Raw genomic sequence first — 16,920 nt, 5'->3', positions numbered from 1 at the left:
GGGGCAAGAAGATCTTGGTAGCAGCTATCACCAAGTGGCAGTAAAAAATATCCAAACCATATAAATAGGAAAATTGCCAACAGGGAAAGGGGGAAGGTGTCCCATTTGCCTGAAAGTTCAAGACTTATTGCTACAAATGATCCACAGTTCTAGAGGTTTCCTGTGAGGACAGCTGTTTTGGAAAGCATTCCAAATGACCAAGCTTGAACTGTGACCCAGTGAGTTGCCATTGTTTAACAGAGATGAGTCTACTTATCCTGCAGGCAAGGAGTCAAGGTAGCCTCATGGGATGTTAAACAGAACTTAGAAGAACAAAGGAGGCCTCACCTACATCAGAAGATATTAGCGCTCACTCTGGCTCTTTCCCTCTCCTTCATTCCCAGGCGCAGAATGTTCTGGCGAGATGCCTGGAGCCCAGAGCCAGGCTTCCTCACAAGGCAGGCCACACGGCGCATCTGTACATAACCATGGTGGGGCGTCCAAAGCACTGCAAACCTCAGGAACTCAGGACAAGCTTCATGTCTTCACGGGGAGAAAGCTTCGGCTCCCGTAAATATCATATCACAATTTACAGTCCCCATGGCAGGGGACGTACGTCCTTTGAAGGCCAAACTTGGGGCTGATTTAGGAAGCAGACACATGAAATGAATTGTCTCACAAAGATTTAAATGATGTTTCCATGGCTTTGAGGGTCTAAAACTCTGAAGGATCATTAACCCATCTGATTCAGACACCACAGCCCTCCTCTATGTTGTTGGATGTGTTGGTAAAGTAGAATTGGGGGCACAGACATTTCTAGTACCTTCAAAAATTCAAATTAATACAAAAAATACATTTGTAGAGACAACCAGTGGCACTTATCTGACAATGGCATAATTTTTTCTACATAAAGATCTTTATCAAAAAAAAAAATTCCGAGAAATTGTTCCCCCCGTTTCCTTTCTCATAAGATTTGATGTCCAACCTGTCTTTTCGTGTTTTCATCTGAAAAGAAAATACTGCAACTTACTAAAGACGTGTGCTTGTACACTGTCTGATTTTGACAACACAATACAACCAGCAAATTAGACTTGCTTCAGCTCAGCATTTCACAGCGCCGGGCTCCAGGTGCCAAGCCTGTGGGATGTCACATGAATAGCCATGTCTTTTTTTTTTTTTTAAGATTTTTATTTTATTTATTTGACAGAGAGAGACAGCTAGAGAGGGAACACAAGCAGGGGGAGTGGGAGAGGGAGAAGCAGGCTCCAGGCCGAGCAGAGAGCCCGATGTGGGGCTCGATCCCAGGACCCTGGGATCATGACCTGAGCTGAAGGCAGACGCTCAACGACTGAGCCACCCAGGTGCCCCAATAGCCATGTCTTAACCATCGGAATCATTCCCTAAAGACGCCCTGGATGCCTTCCTCAATTTCAACCTCACCGCACTTTTTTGACAATAGGCTACTGCAATGAGCCATAAACTAGTCAATGTTTCCTAACAAATGAGCAATAATATTCCACTGGGTTTGGCCTTAGAAAGGACTTGAGTTTTTACTTTTTCAAATTTCACCCCAAGTTTTCAAAGGCACAGTATATTCATTCATGTAACGCATATTTGCTTATCCCCTGCTCTGTGTCAGACTTTTCTAACCAGTAATGACACAGCCCTGGAGAAGCACAGAGTTCCGTGGGTTCATGCGCCTATATCCTGGGGGAGGAAGCATTCTGTAAACAAGTAAACAAGAAGACAGGTGCTCTGAAGCATGACATGACACAGCGTGTTGGAGTGATGGGGATGGGCGAATTCAGCAAGGATGTCAGGAATGCTTCTCTCTGCAGGTGGCATTGGAGCCAAGACCCAAGAACAAAAGGAAACAAGCATGGGAAACATGCAGAGCATTACTGCAGGCAGAGGAGCTTGGAAGAAAGGGGAGGTGTGAAAAGGTTTGGGAAAATCAGGGAATAGGGCAAAAAAAATGTGGCTTAAACACATTGAGCACAGGGAATCATAAAGTGAGATAAAGCTAGAGACCAAATTTTATAAAACCGTAAAGACTTTGGATTATTTTTGCTCTGGGTTATTGAAGAATTTAAGAAAGAGAGATTTCCATATTATAATATCAAATGCTTACATAGATGCTGTTCTAAGAACTTCAATGTGGTTTTATTTTTCTTCAGAATAATTGTTACCCTTTGGCATTATAGTACATACTTATTCATTTCTGCGGTCATTTCCTGCAATAGTAAGCAAACTCCATTAAAGCCAATGTTTTTGTCTGTGTAGACCACGGCCGCATTAACAGTGTCCGTATCGGTCGTGTGGCACACAGTAGATGCTCAGTAAATATTTCAGGAAAAAAAAATGAATAAAGGGATGAAGACCAGAGACAGGACAGTTAGGAGATGAAAATCCGGGGTCTGTTGTGGTTCTGTCGAATGTGAGACATTTTTTCAAGCATGTACATGAGATGTCAAGTGAACAGTTTGCTATACAAGTTTGGAGCTTGGAGAAATCAGGACCAGAGAAATAAATTTGGAATTATTCATATACAAACAGCCATGGGCCTTCCTGAGATAGTTGAAACAACTGCAAACAATAATCCCAGTAATAATAATAATAGTATTATTTATCAAGTGCTTGTGACATGTTAGACACTTGGCTAGAAAGGCAAAACTCTTCTCTTGGCTTGGATTGCATCTCACTTCTCATTTTGCTTTTTATTCCTTAACCACACCTTGCAAGCCTTAAAGGATCAACCTTTTTAAAATAATTGGAATGGAAAACTTCCAAAATAATTAGCTCCATCCTAAAGGAAATTAAAGCTTTGACTCCTTGAGAGCATAGAAGGAACTATACCTTTTAATGTCATAGTAAGTAAAATAATGAGCCCGAGTCTGCCTTCAAGAGCAGCAAAAATGGAAACCAGCAGAATGCATTCAACACTGTCCCATTCTGGATTGGAAGCCACCATGATGCATTAAATGAAAATTCAATGGCATGAAGATTTTTAACACCCTTTGTCCCCCTCAATCCTCTTCCATTCATATATGAAGATCTGGCTGAAAATCTTCTCCTGTGAGTTGTATATTTTTGTCTTTCCCTTCTAAGTACAAAAAAAATTTTACTGCTATTTCCCACAATTCTGAGAAGGAGGAACACAGGGGCAATTCTGACAAACTTGGGGAAGTACTTGATCAATGCCCAAGGCTGTTCAATAAACGAAGGGAATTAAGGAATTAAAGCTTGCTCTATATGCTCTTTACAATCGTACTGCTAGTTTTTTTTAAGAATCCAATAAGCTATATAAACTTAATACTCTTCTATTACTACTCAATACTGTTTCACAGACTCCCATACTCAAGTGAGTCATCTACGAAAAGAGAAATCACCAGAGAGGGAACCAGAAACATAACATCCTGTTTATGTAGTTGCTTCTCCTTCAATTAGTTACTTAGAAGACCAAAGAGAATCCCTATGCCCATCCCTGGTTCTGGAAGGTTCCGGCATTTGGGACTCATCTGGACTGAGTCCAGGTATTTAATAGTTAAGTGGCATTTTGCCCAGCATTTGCCACACTAGATTTCTTTTTTAACATATAGATCCCCTCTGGTTTGCCTGCACTGCCCCAGTTTATAGAACTTGTCCCAGAACAACCATTATTAGTGCCCCTTTTGCTCAAAAATGGCCCCGAGTAGATAATAAATTATATGATCATATAATAGTGTGGGATTCATTCATGGTCATTCCGGATGAGCACATTTTATCCCCATGTTCACTAAGCAAACCTCCTCAGTCCCTGCAAGGGAATCCCCTTCCCTCACAGACTTCAAAAACTTGAATCTCTTCATGGGGTTTTCTTTAGGGATGGAAAAGATTTTATTTCTCTAATAATGTGAGAAGTACATATATCCCTTGGTTCAATAGAACCTTTCACTTAACTGCCTTCCTTGAAAGGTCGCATTCCCTGCATATCCTCTTGAGCATCTCTGTTAGGGGCACCTGGTTTATGTAATCTTAGCGGATTTATAGTTTATAGATTAGAGTTCTGTGGCCTGTCGTTCTTCCCTTCAATAAACATTACACACACTCAGCTCTTCATGAGGTGGGTTTTGTTTCCAAACCAGTGGTTAGAATCGATAGCTTAAGAACTGAACTGAAACAGATCTGGATGCTTATTAAGTCTCAACCAGAGGGCCAAGACAATGTCAGTCTAGCATTATGTCCTGCTTTGGAGGAGGCTGTTGACAATCAGCTGTGGCTCGACTGGTTTCAATGAGGTTCTCTGTCTGCAAGACAACAGTCAGAGAGGAGGGAACTTCCTCTCTCCACACTGCACCCAGTATATGCTGTCCCTCTTAGCAATGATTAGAAGGAAAACTGAATTTTGATTTGTAATGCATTTAATTTTTTCTTTAAGTTATTCATTATAGCTCCCTTAGATACCATAATAAAAACAATAGCGGTAATTAACATTTATATAATGTTCCCTGGGTGCCAGGCACTGCTCTAGGCACTGTAAACATACTAGCATTCATGCTCACTAATTCCCTGGGTGGTTGGTACCATTATTACCACCAATTCAGAGACGAGGTGGCAGAAGCTGAGGCCATCACGTGACTAGCTTGTGCCCACAAAGTGAACAGGTGGCAGAACTGGGATACAGCCCAGGTCTCCTGGCTCCAGAGTGCAATTCAGCCTCTCCACCTCTCATCCTTGCTTACTTCACCCTGACCTCCCTCCCCAAATTTACTTTTATTTTACAGAATAACAATAATAATGACAACAAGAATAAGAACAAAGAAAAATGAAAAGGAGAGCCTTACGTATGCCACACCATAGTGCCAGGACTCCAGGCTGGAAACGTCCAGTGGGTTATAGAAGCCTCTTAGCTGTGTTCATCATGGGAGTTCCTTTCTTTTAACTCTAAATTATGTGTCCAAGAAACTCGCAAACAACATATGAGCAGTATTTAAGAGCTTGCTTTTGGAAAAAAAAAAAGTGAATGCTCTGGAAATGTGCATTGAGGCATCTTCTAGAAAATACCATTATGTTAGCTGTAAAAGCTGAAAAAATTGCATCCTTCTGATATTATTATGCACTTACCTGACTTCAGAGAGAGAATCAATGAAATGAAAGACAAGAAATAGAGTAGGTAAAATTCTCTTATGACATTTTCCAAAGGACTCTGAAGAGCAAATATTATAAAGGGAGAGGAAAATGATATTACTGGATACATTAAATTTTGGAAGTGCTTTGGGTTAGGTCTTCAAGATCTATGGAGGAAAATGGTTTAAATGAAGTTTCTATTAGAAGACCTTGCTATATAAAGGCCTAGACTAAAGATTAATTAATTGATTTCAAATTCCATCCATTTAATTATCCTATAAGTAATATTATATAAAGTGTAAGCATATAGATATATATGAATATAATATATATGAGTATGCATTATATATGTAGTATATCATATACTTACATATATGAGTATATATTCTAGTATTATATATTATGTATAAGTATATACAAATATGGTATACATATATATATATATATATATATATATATATATATACTTGTACTGTATACTTATTAAAAGGTGTTCTGATCACCAATTTCCAATGTAGGGGAGGGGGTTTCTCCACACCAACAACTGTCTGTGATCCAGCTGGATGCCCTACAATTTAACTCAATTCTAACACTATCTGCCCGAGACAGCATCCAATCCCGTAGGTTAAGGGCTCAGACCCACAGGACTGCCCTCCCAATGCTGTTCAGATGTCAGCTGCAAGTTCAGGTTGTTACCTGTACTTCTGTCTGACTGGCTATAAAATCAGAGGTTCCCATGACTCCCTCCTCCACTTTGATTAATTTGCTAGAGTGGCTCACAGAACTCAGAGGAATATTTTACTTACCAAATTACTAGTTTATTATAAAAAGATATATAACTCAGGAACACAGATGAAAGACATGCATAGGGCAAGAAATGAGGAAAGAGTGTGAAGTTTCCACACCTTCTCCAGGTGCACCTCTCTTTCAGCACCAACATGTGCTCCCCAACCCAGGAGCTCTCCGAACCCCATTTTTTTGGAATTTTACAGAGGCTTCATTAAATGGGCATGATTGATTAAATCATTGGCCTTTGGTGATTAATTCAACCTTTAGCCTCTCTCCCCTTCTTGGAGGTCAAAGGGTGGGACTGAAATTTCCAACCCTCCATTCACAGATGGTTCCCTTGGCAACCAGTCCCCATCCTTAGGTGCTTTCCAGAAGTTAAGGTAACATTAACAAAAACCCAGTGGTGGAGGAAAGGAGCTTGTTATGAATAACAACACCCCCATTTCACCTTTATGACTCTGGAGGAATTTCGGTAACTGAGGACAAGAGACCAAATACTATGTCAAAGATATTTCCATTGCTCTTGTGGCTCAGGTGTTCAAGAACTTTGGGAGCTATGAACCAGAAACTGTGAAGGAAAACCAAATATATATAAGAAATATATTTTGGTCATCTGAGTGACCAAATGACCATATTGTGACCAAATCACAATATTACATAGACTAATAAAAGTGTATATACATATATACATATGTTATATATGTTTGTGTGTATATTTATATAAATATTAGTGTAAGCATATAGTATATAAGGCTTTTCTCAAACTTAAAAGATACCTGTTTGTAGAAATGTATAAACCTTTGAAGGGGAGAAAAACATATTGCCCCAAAATATACCTCTGGCATATTGATTATCTTAGGCTGATTATTTTTGAAAGGCTGCAGACACAATAGAAGTTGCCTGTTTGTGAGGAAAAGTTACATTTATAAGGGAAATCACTATTTGTAAGGGTGTTTCCCTCTCTGTACCAGGAAGAGGATAACTAAATCTCTAGAAACTCTTATCAGTGGGGAAGGCAAGGACGTGAATCCACATAACAGCTTTACACTTGTCTACTGTGCTTTTCCTGATTACCTCCATAACTGGCTCTTCCCACCCCACTCCCCATTCCTCAACAACTTTCCTTTGTCTTCAACTGGAAATGGTAATAAAGTTGGTGGCTTGTAGCACTTGGGGGAGTTATTCAGTTTTCCCAGGGCTCTCCCATGTGTACAGGAGGTATGCATGTTATTAAACTTCTGCCTGTTTTTCTCTTGTTAGTCTATCTTTTATTATGGGGTGGAAGGGGGATGTCTCAGCCAAGAAACTAGAAAAGTAGAGGGAAAATTATTTTTCCTCCCTTACACATATGAGTATTATCAGGCTTGATGGAAGTATCTCACTTTATATCTTTGCCATGGTGTTGTTGGGGGAAAAGATATTACTCTGTCGTTTAAGTTTCTTCTAGCTGAACTAAGAATCAGATTGACATGAGATAGATTAACAGGAGAAAATCAAATTTAATTTTGTACCTACTGGGAATCCACACAAACAGGAAATTCCAAAGACAGGCAACATAAGACTTGTATGATATCCTGAGCTAAGGAGAGGGGTAGGGGTCTGGGCACACAAAGGGGAGGAAGACCATTAGCAGGAAAATGAGAGATGTTTGGAAAACAAAGGTTGGCCTGTTATGCAGATGAGTTTCTTAGGTAAAGAGGAATCTCTGTTAATAACTCTCTTCCAGGTCCAACTGGCAGTTGAGGGGTAGGTAAAGAGCTTTTCCTGAATATGCTGGATTTTGATTGCTTTTAACTCAAAATAATTTTCATGCCAAAGTGTCCCATCTTGGGGTTGATCTGCCTTTGGTCCCTATGCTGTAAGTACAGCATCATCTTACCTTCCTGTCACCTCTATTTGGTGGCATCTCATGACTTCAATAAAACACACTTGTTAACACAGCAAAACTCATTCTCTGATGGAAATGAAGATGCCTTTTAAGGGACTGATGATGAAATAGAAAGCACCACCAGAAACAACAGAAAATTAACAGGACCACATATACACTTTCAGAATGAACAGCTCCTTATTTTCCTCTTGATCAGGGATATGCTATATAATGACAATGATTTGAAAACAGCCATTTAAAAAATGGCAAATTTATTAGTGCCTAAATTTATACTCCTGAAGCTATAAAAACCAGTGTTTATTTTATATATATATATATACATAGAGAGAGAGAGTATCACAATAATGATGTTAAGGTTGCACTGGAAGCTATACTAAAAATCCACATCATAAGCCTTGGTGATTTAATTTACACAGCAGAAAGATGTGTCTTTTTAAGGGACTAATGACAGAATTTCTTGCGCTTCAAAAATATGACATTTTTGGTGCTTAATCTTATTAGTAAATAAGAGTCAACATTCTTCCTCATTTAAGACTACACACAAATTCCTTAGGCATATCCCCTATAAATGCACTCAGCCTCCACCACTATTACCTGAGAACCAGATCCAGTTCATTCTCAAAGAGGTTTGGGCCCCACGGGGAGCAGAACAGAACCGAAGATACCATTTCATCGAGCCTCCTGAATCACAGGTCATGGCAGAGACCAGCCACCGAATATTATGCCCTAAAGATACCCTTAGCATTTTCATGTTTGAACCCTGGGTATGTGCCACTCACTAATTATTCATAAACTGATCGGACACACAGACTGTACTCTGGGAGCCCAATTTTTTGATCACATGAAATAGGGCTAAAAATTTAGTATTTATCTGTTTCAGGGTTTTGATAATATTAAAATAGAATAATATAGGTAAAGTGGTCTTTAAATTATAAAACTACAAATGCTAACAATTTCTATTAGAAGCAACACCAACTGGGAAAAAAAATGTGTATCTTCTTTAATCTCCCCAACTCTTTGGTGAATATTTTTGATGAGGTTGATTTTAGAGCAGGATTCAATAATAAAATAACAACAACAATGATAATAGAAACGTTGAAGATGTAGAGTCTGCGAGTACTTTTAGTACTTTTCTAAGCAGAAAAATTTAGAGGTCCCTGGAAAAAGAAAGACAGAAAGAGCTTTGTTGACTTAAGAGGAGTCATTTTAGGCCCCCAGCTGTTTTCATGATCTAGGCCCAACTGGCTCTATTTGCCCAAGAGCAGTTCCTGCAGAACTTCCTAGGAGGCATTGGAATCACAAAGGAACGCAAAAACCTCAGGAGTTAAGGATTTTAAGGGACCCAAAGGAATGCCAAACCTAACAGTCTCTACCAGGCCTGGAAATAGCCTAACCATATCAGCGACTTTCAATAGGTGGCAAAACTCCAGTGCTGCTTCAGAAGTAAAAGTTGACCTAACGCACATTCTTGAGTCATTTTTGCGGGATGTAACCCCTCTGCGCACTCAAATACCAGGCTAACTGGGGCCAGAGAATTGATGACACCAACCCTTGCTGGTCCTTCTGATTTCAATCAACCAGGACCTGACTCTGTCAAGTTAGGATGAATTTTGCCTCTATTCTATAATGAACGCTCCATTGCAAGTCCCTTTGTGAATATGCATGCACCCTTAGCTTAAAACTTTCCCAATTTGGGGGGACACCTGAGTGGCTCAGTTGGTTAAATATCCAACTCTTGATTTCAACTCAGTCATGATCTCAGGGTCTTGGGATCGAGCCCCACATCAGTCAGGCTCCACGCTCAGCGGGGAGCCTGCTTGAGAATTCTCTCTCTCTCTCCTTCTCCCTCTGCCCCTCCCCCCCCCCCCCCCCCCCCCCCCCCATCCTCAAAAAAAAAAAAAAAAACTTTCCCGATTTTGTTGTTCTGGGAGACACTGCTTTGGGAAATATCCTGTGTTCCTCTTACTTATTGCAAGTGAAATTCTTCCTTTTCTACTCTTGGGTTGTGTCTTTTGGCTTGACACCCACCAAGAAGTGAACCTAGTTTCAGATTACACTTTCATTACATTTCATTGATCTTACTTCATCCCCATCATAACCTACAGCCCATGGAGAACTCAGGCACTATCATTATCAGCATTTGGTTTTACAGAAGAGAACATTGAGATGCAATCGGATTTTGGAAAACTTGCTTGAGAAGACTCATTAAGAAACGGGACCAAATCTTGTCTTTCATCTGCCCCACACTGCCCAAATTCAACAATATCGTATATAATTACAGTTCATTGGTTCAGTGTGTAGGAAAGAAACCCTTAGACATATGTGGAAGTGCCTGAACACAGAAGCAGAGAGGATCACTGATCCTGATCATTTGCGATGCTCAGCCACGAAGGGGCAGGGGCAGGACTGCCTGGCGTAAACTGGCCTGACACAGCTTGGTGCACAGCTTCACTCTCCTTGCACCACGCTCCCTCTGAGGTTGTATTTGAGTTGTCTCCACTCAGAACAGAGGATTCTCAATAAATGTTGAATAAATCTAGCATGTTGAAGATAGGGGTAATTTCAAGCATTTTTTTCTATGATTTTGTTATACTTGAGAAGAGAAATCACTTAAAGGAAATTCATGTATGAGGCTCATTTGTGCCTTTGAGACTAATTTTTTTCATCAACAAAGTAGGGATGATAACACCTGCCAGCAAGAGCCTTTGCATGGAAGGTGAAGGAGGAACCAAGCATTATCTCAATTGTTTTTCTCTGTCTTTTGTCTTATTACTTCAAAGTCGTTAGGTGGGTTTTTCCTTAGAAAAAACGAGGAAGAAGTCTAAAAATTTCCAAGGCAGAATCCATTCCTTTAAGCCTCGTTATTACACAGTGTAATTTTGATTCACATTATTGGGAGTGAACAGCACAAACTGAAAAGGTTTTCTTTAATCATTCAATTCATCACAATGTTCCCTCAAAGGAAAAAAAAAAACAGTCAATAATAATGTTCAAATGTAGCAATTGCTCAGAAGTAAAATACAAAAGTTCTTTTTGCTCCTTGTTCATTTAAGTATTCAGTTTTTCTTCTGAAAAACAACCTTTCTTTCAAAGCTTTACTTTGACAAGCATCCTCAAGATTGATGGAAAGAAGTAATCACCTAGAACTCTGTTTTCAAATCTCTTTATGCCTTTATTTTAAGGTTGCAGCTCCCACAGGGAAATAGAAGACACACTATTTAAATTCATTCAAAGGTTTAAGAAGGCAGAAATTTTATTAGAGACTTATGGAAAAGAAAGAGGGGTGATTTTTAATAGACTAGAAAACAAAAAGAGAAAATTTGCCAAAAGCCCCCGGGTCAGAGTGGTGAGACATACATGGTTAACATGAAAATATGAGACTCCATCCTTAAAAGTGAATGCATAGTCTTCTTAGAGAGGCAAAGCAAAGTACTTTTTTTCAGCTTTATTTAGTATACCTGACAAACAGGAATTATATATGTTTAATGTGTACAACTTAGTGTCTTGATATACGTCCGCCTTGTGCAGTGATTCCTGCAATCAAGCTAATTAACAAATCCATTGCCTCACATAGTCCCCATTCTCTTTCCTGTTTGTTTTTGTGGTGAAAATACTTAAGATGACTCTCAGCAAATTTTGAGTATATAATACAGTGTTATTAACTAGAGTCACCATGCAGTATATGCTATCTGCAGAACTTATTCATCCTGCAAAACTGAAACTTTGTACCCTTTGACTGACATCTCCACATTGTCCCCACCCACCCACCAGCCTTTGGCCCTGCCATTCTGCTCTCTGCTTCGGTGAGTTCAACTTTTTCAGATCCCACATATAAGTGACATTGTGCATCATTTGTCTTTCAATGCCTGGCTTATATCACTTAGCACAATGTTCTTCCCTTTCATCCATATTGCCATAAATGGCAGGCTTTCCTTCTTTTTTTAGGCTGAATAATATTCCCTTATGTTATCCATTTATCCATCAAACTAGATTTACTTTTATTGGCCTCTTGCAGCTACAACTCCATCCCTGCCCATGCTAGATAAACATCAAAATTCTTAAAGTAAAAAAAAAAAAAAAAGAGTCTATTTACAATATAAAACCCAGGTCTCCATTACTAGTTACTGTGTGAACTTGATCATAAGTGACTCCACCATTAACATGGGGTTGGAAACTTCCTAAGAAGTTATTACAATAATTATAGGAAAAATGCAAATAAAGTTCTTAATGCAGGACGCTGCATGTAGTAAGTGCTCAACAGGGTGAGGGCTAAGGTGAGGCAAGTGATTATTTTTTATCTTGATTGTTGAAATGTGGGCACCCCCTCAAGCTTTCTGCCTGAGCCACCTACCTCCTATCATCCCTCTAGTGACAGCCGGTGGTGTTCATAAATGTTAGATTATTATTATCATTATGACTAGAAAGTTTATCTTGCATGGTTCTATGTCTCTGCATCTAAGACAGGCCTCATATCAGGTGCTCAAGATATGCTCAGTAGTTTAGAAGGACGATGAGAATGGAGCACCCAGCATTTCTACTTCTTTATTTTTTTTTAAAGATTTTATTTATTTATTCATGAGAGACAGAGGGGGGGAGGCAGGCTCCCTGGGGAGCAGGGAGCCTGATGTGGGACTCGATCCCAGGACCCTGGGATCATGACCTGAGCTGAAGGCAGATGCTTAACCAACAGAGCTACCCAGGTGCCCTCTACTTCTAAATTAACAGATTAATAAGAATATATGATATTTAAAGACTGATTTAGCTATTCCTAATTCTATCTAATAAGTGACCTTGAAAGAATAAGATTTTATGCCATTTATTCATTCACTTCTATATTTTATAGGTTTTAAGATAAAGGGGAGTTTTTAAATTCCAAATTATACAAAACTAAATAATATTCAGATTTGGAATTTCTATGGCTTTGTGATATATGAAGCAATAGATCATTCTCAGAATATTACATAAACTCTATTTGATTTGTTAATATAGGTCTAAAATGGCAGATAGTAAAAAGAAAATACGTTCTACAAAAAATATTTTATAAATACTATAATTTGTGTATGTTAATATTAAAGGCTCACATTTCTTGTTATTTCTCAAATGCATTAGATTAGAATAATAGCTAAAAAGAATAAGTTTTTGACATTTGTAAATTTTAGAAATGTAAATTTCTCCAAAAAATACATTATTTACTTTTTTAACATTTAACTTTTTGCAAAGAAGGTTGCGAGTTACTATAGACATAAAAAGTTTAAGAGAAAAATGTGGGGTTTTTTGTTCCTATTTTTGGTCCCTTTGCCATCTGAACTTTCTTCAGCAAAGATTCTTGATGCCTATTTAAGTTTTAAATAAAATGAAGTTTCCTCTCGCTATTCATTTCACTTCTCCTGGGTCAGTATACACCCCCAGTAATGATCAAACTATCTCCTAATTGGAAGGATTTAATTTATAATAAAATCTGTGGGAAAGGCTATACAAAGACAGTGCAAAAAAAAAAAAAGAGTTTTCTTAGAAAGATAAGTCTAAAAATTTAAACTTCATACAAAATGGGCCACAAAAATGTCATTAAATTTGCACTATGACTGGTAAATTGGCATATGTCTAGTGAAAATGGGGACAACAATTCTCATTACAAGTACAAATAAGACAAATATGGGCCAGAACTTCCTGTTTTCACACTGGATGGTTTATATTGCTCATTATTTATTCACAATAAGCAGGGGATGGAGAGTAAATTGACCTCACCTTGGACCTTGGATGGCTTGAGATGTCAGGGAAGTGTTATGGTTCTCATTATAGGGAATAAAGAATTACAGATTATCTTCACTCCTGATACAGAGATAACTGAAGATCAGAAGCATAGTATATAAGGGTAAAAGTAAAAGTAGTTAAAACCCCAGAGTTTATTTTGATGATGTTTAAGGTCAAGCCATTTAAATAAAAAAACACCCCCTCTTGATTCTTTCCAACCTATTTTACAGAAGCTATTTCCCCTCCATATCCCCTCTGAGTGTTTTAGAGTGGGTTCCTAGTGCTTGAACTTACTTAGAAGAAATGGCCCTGGGCCAAGAACAGATGAATTTCTCAAAATAATATACACCCATGTTCCTTTGCTAGGGCACCAATCATTCTATCTTTCTCAGTCTGGTCACCTTTATAGAGCTTTATAAAACATTCGATATCAGATATGGGAAAATTTTAACCATCCATTTCTTAACTATCACCATTTTTTTGATAGACCATTATATTTAATAGAACTATTAAAAGATTTTACATTTTACAAACTTATCAACAATCAAATCACTTTCATAACTTTTAAAATTATATTTAGACAAGACTGATATCTCATCAGAAATGTGTTCAAATTTTACAACCATTATCTCTAAAGAGCAACGCACTATGGAAGATACTGAGTATATTCCTCACCTGTGGCATTTACAACCCAAGACCAGAGATACACGTAATGGAAAACACTAAGGTCAATAAAAGGTAGAGATGTTCCCATACACCCTCTGCCCCCACATTATCAACATCCCCACTGCAGGGGTACACTTTTTACAGTTCGTGAATCTACACTGACACAGCATAATCACCCGAAGTTTACGACAGGGCCCATAGTTTACCTTAGCGTTCACTCTTGGTGTTTGTTGTACATCCCATGGGTTTGGACTAATGTGTAATGATGTGTCCCCATCATTACAGTGCCATACAGAGTACTTTCACTGCCCTAAAAATCCTCTGTGCTCCACCTGTTCATCCCAGCAACCTTCACCTTTCTATCGTCTCCATAGTTTTGCCTTTCCCAGAATGTCACATGGTCGGTACTGGACAGTATGCAATCTTCTCAGATAGGCTTCTTTCACTATGTAACATGGACCTAGGGTTTCTCCGTGCCCTTTCCTGGCTTGGTAGCTCATTTCTTTTTAGTGCTAAATAATATTCTAATATCGGTATGTACAGTTTATTTAGCCATTCACCTGCTGAAGGATATCTTGTCTGCTTCCAAGTTTTGGAAATTATAAATAAAGGTGCTATAAACATCCATATGAAGGCTTTTATATGGACATAACTCTTTTCAACTCCTTTTGGATAAATACCAAGGAGTGCTATCACTGGATTGTACGATAAAAGTATGTTTAGTTTCATAAAAAAAAAAATATATCATCAAACTATCTTTCAAAGTGACTGTACCATTTTGCATTCCCACCAGCAAAAAATGGGAGTTCCTGCTGCTCCACATCCTAACCAGAATTTAATGTCGTCAGTGCTCTGGATTTAGGGTATTCTGATAGGTGTGTTGTGCTGGCTCACTGTTGTTTTAATTTGCATTTCCCTAATGACATTTAATGTGGAACATCTTCTCATATGTTTATTCACCACCTGTCTATCTTCTTTGGTGAGGTCTTTGTTAAGGTCTCTGATCAATTTTTTAATCATGTTGTTTTCTTATTGTTGAGTTTTAAGAGTCCTTTGTATATTTTGGGTAACAGTCCTTCATCAGACATGCTTACTCTAGTAAATTGCCTTCATTGCTGACCCAGTAGTTTTGGGGATGAAACTTGGCAGGCTGATGTGTTGGCTTGCAACAAGGATAAAACTTCAGACCTCACAACTCTTGACCACAGCTACTTTGAAAAACTCGCAGTACTTCTAACCTGTGAAATTTTTTATATGTATGCATATACGTGGGTTTATACTTAACAAAATAAACACTACTGTGCACCAAAGAACATGCACAAAAATGTCCACGGCAGCTTAACTCAAAATATTCCAAACTATGAGCAATCAAATTATCCACCCACATAGAATAGTTAAATAAGTTGTCGTATATTCATACAATGAAATACCACACAACAAGGAAAATAAATAAACTACTGACACCTGCAAGAATATGGATATATCTCACAGATGTTAATATGAGTAAAAGAAATCTTACACAAAAGAGAATATACTGTATGATTCCGATTCCATAAAATTTAAGATAAGGTAAAACTCATGTGATGAAAACAATCTGAATAGTGGTTGTTCTTGGTGGGGTACACTGGTTGGGATAGGATAAAAGAGCCTTCTAGAATAGTGAGAAAGCTCTGTATTTTACCTGAGGGAAGCGTGCATGGATGTATACATATGTAAAATGTCATACAACTGTAGAGTTTAGATTTCTGTACTTAATGTTAATTATAACTCAAGTTTTAAAAAATCTAAAATGGAAAACAAAGGGATGAAAATGCAAAGAATGTCCTTGAGACCCTTTCTTGTCTGTCAAAAGTTTACAGGTTTGATAGCCTGCTATGGACAAGCTATGAGGATGAGACGCTCCCACATATGCCTGACAGCATGTAGAACAATCCAGCAGCTGTGAAGGCTAATTGGCAACGTCTATCACAGTTACAGATGTGCATGTACCTGCCTCTTCACCCAGACACCCCACTTCTGGGAATTTATCACATATGAAAGGATGCGTGTATAAAGTAATTTATTGTTGCACTGCCCGGAGACATCCCAAATGGCCATGCCCAGGTAACTGCTGAAACACACCCTGAGTGCTCCACACAACAGAAGAGTACTCAGATGTAAAAGAGATGGAAAGCTTCCTGCACACGCCCATGGAAGAGGCTGTAGGAACAATGGTTAACTGAGAAAAGCAAGGTTCAGAGCCCTATGTTTAAACATGCCATTCATGTTTAATAAAGGGAAAAGAAGAGTATCTTTTCTTATTTGCACAAAGAAACCCAGAACAACACAGAAGGATGGGGAGGAGAGGGTACATGGGGTAAAGACAGGAACAAGATCACTCAGTGTGCGTTTTGTAACCTTATGCTGATCTTAAAACCGTAAGAATGTGTTACCTCTTCAGAAAACTAAGCTAAAATTTTTAGATGGTGCTAGCTTAGATGGCTATATGTATTAAAAATAAAGTGAAATTAGATCCCTATCTCTTACCATACCAAAGGAAGGAAGGAAGGAAGGAAGGAAGGAAGGAAGGAAGGAAGGAAGGAAGGAAGGAAGGAAGGAAGGAAGGAAGGAAGGGAGGGAGGAAGGAAGGAAGGAAAGAAGGAAGGAAGGAAGGAAAGAAGGAAGGAAAGAGAAAGAAGGAAGGAAAGAGAAAGAAAGAAAGAAAGAAAGAAAGAAAGAAAGAAAGAAAGAAAGAAAGAAAG

The sequence above is a fragment of the Neomonachus schauinslandi genome, chromosome 14 (genome assembly GCF_002201575.2).
Source record: "Neomonachus schauinslandi chromosome 14, ASM220157v2, whole genome shotgun sequence".
NCBI classification, from domain to species: domain Eukaryota; kingdom Metazoa; phylum Chordata; class Mammalia; order Carnivora; family Phocidae; genus Neomonachus; species Neomonachus schauinslandi.
The sequence above is the reverse complement of the archived record's forward strand: the minus strand, read 5'-3'. Positions refer to the sequence as shown.